This window comes from Adiantum capillus-veneris, chromosome 1, assembly GCF_014529385.1.
Source record: "Adiantum capillus-veneris isolate H3 chromosome 1, ASM1452938v2, whole genome shotgun sequence".
In the NCBI taxonomy this organism is placed as follows: domain Eukaryota; kingdom Viridiplantae; phylum Streptophyta; class Polypodiopsida; order Polypodiales; family Pteridaceae; genus Adiantum; species Adiantum capillus-veneris.
Window position 1 is genome coordinate 98,095,433 of NC_140931.1, and position 5,703 is coordinate 98,101,135.

Sequence of the window (5,703 nt, forward strand, 5' to 3'; positions counted from 1 at the left end):
GGGATTCGCTCGAATCGAAGAGAGGTTGCACTACATTTTTTCTGCTTGCGCGTTGTGGGATGTCTACAAATGCGACTGGGCCTCAAAAATTTGACAATTGTAATTGTTGCTCCATGCAATTGCCATGGCCCCTCCATGCTTGCCCATGATCATCGATATGCAGGCCATGCAAGCCTCCGATGGGAGGGGTAGCCGTGGGACGGCCCCCTAGGGGGTCTGCAACAGGGATGGCTTGCAGAGCCGCTCACTGTGGCCGTTTTTGTCATGCATATCATGGGCTGCCGCCTTTAGTAAGAGTGGGTGCCCAAAATAGGGCGTCCCAAAAAATAATAAATTGAAAAAAAAGTAAAACATGTACTTCCTGGCTATGGCGAATCGACTGCGCGCAGAGATAATGCCATGCTAGGTGCTTGCGTTGCTCGACACAATGCGCTCATGAAGCGAGCTTTGCTCCTCAGCCCAGCACGCTCCCATCAGGCCACACGGCACTCGATTCCGAGCAGGTCGACGGCCCCAATTCGATGCAAGGTTGGCTTCACATGCGGCCTCCTCGACTCTAGAGGGACTGCATCCCATAGCCCTGCTTACTGTCGAGTCTTTGACGGTGACCGTTTCTACCATGCAACTTGATGCACGACCTTACCCTCCTTTGCATGGCTTTTCATGAGACCTGAATTTCGCCAGGGCTGTAAGAGAGAGAGAGAGAGAGAGAGAGAGAGAGAGAGAGAGAGAGAGAGAGAGAGAACATGCATCGAAGTAAAGCTTCCTCCTCCTCCGCAAGGCTTCCTCTTCCTCCATAGCTCCTCTCTCCCCCTGAGCTCTGATAACAGTGTGAGACCAACGGGTAGACAGACATGCGAATAACCTCCCAACCATCCTATATATAGGCCCTTGGCTAGGCCCCTGACCCTCTTCTATATATAGACCCCTTTACTGCATGTGTGTCTGGCACATTGCCCGGGCCGTGCCCGTCTAATCCTACCCTTGGCATGACATAAACCCTCTCTTTTCAGCCCTAATATAGCAATTACAACTCACTGCATTTACTGTTTTTAACCTTGTTTTCAGCCCTAAATGTAATGGAATTTGCCTATTCAATTTGAGAGTAGCGGAATTTAATGAGATTACTTTCAAGAAATGATTTTGTGAGTATAGCGGGTTGACATAATTGAAGATAGCAACATAATCATAGCAATTAGTTAACTTGGCATAGTACACAATAAGAGTGTTTGTGAGTGTGTGTGAGTGAGTATACCCCCTAAGCACCCCCCTAGCTTGCTTGGGTCGACCCCCCCCCCCCCCCCCTTGTAGCTCATGCTTGAAGCTCATTGGACCCCTCCAGGCCTAGCCAATCACAAGTAGGAGCCATTACAAGCAACAGGGATAGCCTTGGGACAAGTGTCCCCCTTTCCCCTTTGAGAGAGAGGACTTGATAAATGCAAAATCAATTAATTAAATATCCTTTATTATCATTGGACCCCTTGGGTGGCCAACCAATAGGTTTCAGGCACACCATGAGGGCAACATGAGGAGGAACTTGACAAGTGTCCTTGCTGCCTCTTCAAGCTGGGGCTTCCCTTGTGTGTGTGTGTGTGTGTGTGTGTGTGTGTGTGTGTGTGTGTGTGTGTGTGTGTGTGTTCTCTCTCATCCCCCCCCCCCCCTTGTAGGCTCGCCCCCCTCCTTGTAGGGATCTTTTTGACTTTCGATGAGCAAGCCCCTTAGTCATCAAGCATGACTAAGCACTTGAAGTAGGGGGTGTTCCCACAAGCATCTCAGGCAAGCTTCTCAAGGCACCTCAAGCACCTTAATCATGCACCAAGTCAAGCACCTCAAGCATGGAGCCAGTCAAGCACCTCAAGCATCTTAATCAAGCACCTCAAGCAGGACAAGCACCTCAAGCACGACAAGCACCTTGAGTTTGGGCCGGGTTCCCACCTCAAGCTCAGCCCTAGCTTACCTAAGGTCAAAGGACTTTTACACACATTATTGGAGGTCTTCAATGAAGCTAACCCTAAGGTCTTATGCTCCATTGGTTAGCCTTGCTCTTGATAGACCATCTCCCATTTGGGCCCCTTTACTATTGGCCCCGTGTTGAGGTAGATCTATAAGCACATATCTATATCTTAACACTTGTTCCCGTTTATTCTCCCACATTAAGTGATCAATTTAATATGAGAAAATCATTTGGGTTGGTTAGATATTAGATTTTATGATATTACCTCTCTCTTGAAATCATAGTCGTTCTCGACTATGAGGTAGAAGAGATAAATCCTTAGTCATTAGTCAATCGTACTTAGCAGGTAGAGGATCCCTTTTTTACCCTACGACATCTTTCCAAGATGGATGACTAATCCATTTGGTGCTTGGGAGACATAGCTGCCGTAAGCATGTCTGCTCTTTAGTCCAGTTCATTCTCCCAAAGTAGAGTGACAAATTCTACTTGGTGTTTGAGAGACGTCGTCATCACAAACATGATTCTAAGCATGCATACTAGTTAAATTTGTGCACAATTAAAAAGAGGACTAGTCTTATAAGACAAAAACATGAGTCATTTAAAAGAAATTTATACATTTGCTTACTCTAATGTAGCATTGTAAGCATTGACAAGGTTCATACTATCCTTAAGTTGTACTCCTTGCATCCATCTAGCATCTTCAAAAGGATAATTTTTGAACTTAATAAGATACCGTCGGATTATCTTACCATGTCGTAGTACCTTGTCTTCATGCCGAAGGACAGCTTCGGGTTGTAGCACCTCTTCTTGGTCTTCAACTTCGGGAGGGTCTTCAATAATTGGTTCAGGTGGTGGCTCTCCTTTGTAGGGCTTAAGTAGGCTTACATGAAAGGCATTGTGTATAAGCCAATGGTTGGGCAACTTGAGTTGATAAGCCGTCTCATTGATGGGCTTCAAGATTTGGAAAGGACCATAGTATCTTTTTGCTAGTTTAGCATAATACTTTTGATGGCCCGTAGGATTTTTGCCCGTCGTTTGCCTTAATCGAGCCTTAGGAAACTTGAGTAAGACCCAATCATTTTCTTTGAACATTAAGGCTCTTCTGTGCTTATCAGCAACAACTTTTTGCCTTTGTTGAGAGATGGCTATAGCCTCCCTAATCTTTTGAAAAGATTCTTGTAGGTCACGGCTATACTCATCGGCGGCGAAGATCTTCCCATGTACTTTGAGTAGCAAGGGACTTTTAGGTCTTCTCACTATGATCTCGAAAGGTGCTTTCCCCGTAGAAGTATGGACAGTATTATTGTAGGCATACTCTACTAGAGGTAAATACTTTTCCCATTGTGAGCGTTGATCTACTTCAGTAACATAAGTCTTGAGTAGATCGAGTATCGTAAGATTGGCTATCTCACTTTGGCCATCCGTTTGTGGGTGATAGGCCGAAGAGAAATTCAATCTTGTTCCTAGATTTTCAAAGAGACCTTTCCAAAAATTACTGGTCATTCTAGGATCTTTATCTGACACAATGGATGTGGATAATCCATGGTGCTTGAAAATCTGAGATATGAAGAGAGTTGCCATTTGATGTGCCTTAATAGTCTTTTTGACAGGAATAAAATGTGCTTGCTTGCTAAACCTGTCGACTATTGTCCATATTCCTGTATTCCCATGGATAGACTTGGGTAATCCAAAGATGAAATCCATGGATATACTCTCCCATGGTGAATTTGGAATAGGCAATGGCTGGAGTAATCCAAGTTGCTTCCCTCTATCATACTTGGTCTTTTGGCATACTACACATTTTGAAACATACTCTTGTATGTCCACTTTCATGGTAGGCCAATAGAAATACGTCTCTACTCCTCGGAGAGTAGGTTGAATACCTCTATGCCTTGCATATGGAGGAGCATGGGATTCATACATAACCTTCTCACGAAGGGAATGGGTAACACATAGCCTATTGCCGTGGAGAAGATAACCATCCTGCAAGGTGAATAGTTCCTCTTTCTTCCCCAAAGCAAGGGCTGACATTATGTCTCTAAAGTCAGGGTCAGTAGCATACTCATCTATCATAGAGGATAGATCATTGTGAGTAGCTATAGACACCGCATTAACTTTTGGTCGTCGTGAAAGTGCATTGGCAACTTGATTGATACCAATGTAATGGAATTTGCCTATTCAATTTGAGAGTAGCGGAATTTAATGAGAGTACTTTCAAGAAATGATTTTGTGAGCATAGCGGTTTGACATAATTGAAGATAGCAACATAATCATAGCAATTAGTTAACTTGGCATAGTACACAATAAGGTTTGTGAGTGTGTGTGGGTGAGTATACCCCCTAAGCACCCCCCTAGCTTGCTTGAGTCGACCCCCCCTTGTAGCTCATGCTTGAAGCTCATTGGACCCCTCCAGGCCTAGCCAATCACAAGCAGGAGCCATTACAAGCAATAGGGATAGCCTTGGGACAAGTGTCCCCCTTTCCCCTTTGAGAGAGAGGACTTGATAAATGCAAAATCAATTAATTAAATATCCTTTATTATCATTGGACCCCTTGGGTGGCCAACCAATAGGTTTCAGGCACACCATGAGGGCAACATGAGGAGGAACTTGACAAGTGTCCTTGCTGCCTCTTCAAGCTGGGGCTTCCCTTGTGTGTGTGTGTGTGTGTGTGTGTGTGTGTGTGTGTGTGTGTGTGTGTGCGCGCGCTCTCTCATCCCCCCCCCCCCCCCTTGTAGGCTCGCCCCCCTCCTTGTAGGGATCTTTTTTGACTTTCGATGAGCAAGCCCCTTAGTCATCAAGCATGACTAAGCACTTGAAGTAGGGGGTGTTCCCACAAGCATCTCAGGCAAGCTTCTCAAGGCACCTCAAGCACCTTAATCATGCACCAAGTCAAGCACCTCAAGCATGGAGCCAGTCAAGCACCTCAAGCATCTTAATCAAGCACCTCAAGCAGGACAAGCACGACAAGCACCTTGAGTTTGGGCCAGGTTCCCACCTCAAGCTCAGCCCTAGCTTACCTAAGGTCAAAGGACTTTTACACACATTATTGGAGGTCTTCAATGAAGCTAACCCTAAGGTCTTATGCTCCATTGGTTAGCCTTGCTCTTGATAGACCATCTCCCATTTGGGCCCCTTTACTATTGGCCTCGTGTTGAGATAGATCTATAAGCACATATCTATATCTTAACACTTGTTCCCGTTTATTCTCCCACATTAAGTGATCAATTTAATATGAGAAAATCATTTGGGTTGGTTAGATATTAGATTTTGTGACACTAAACAATCCCATAATTGTCCTCCAACAGTGGGGCACTGTTCCCAATTCTTTTGGCATCCATACAGCTGCAAAACAATCCAAAAATAATGCATAACGAGAGCTAAAAATGTATCTGTAAGATGAGGTTATCACCCTTATTGATTCCTACTTTTGGAGTAGCAGTTAGCTACTCCTGGTCCTGCTCAAAGAGACTCTTGCCTTGGAACAGAAGCATAAGACCACACAACTGTACATAGGTCAAATGAAGAGCCCTTGTGTGGGGAATCACATTACTGCACGGAGGGGAGAGAGAGCACAGTGTACATAGAGTGTGCAGGACATCACTTCTTGCATTACATTGTGCATGAGAGGGAAAGCTTGCATACAATAGCTCTTACACGAAACTCAATAATGCGCCCCCTGGTGATTTCTACTCGCCCCCTCTTCACATTTTTGGTAAATTGACCAAAAAGTGCCACTTAACACTCATGC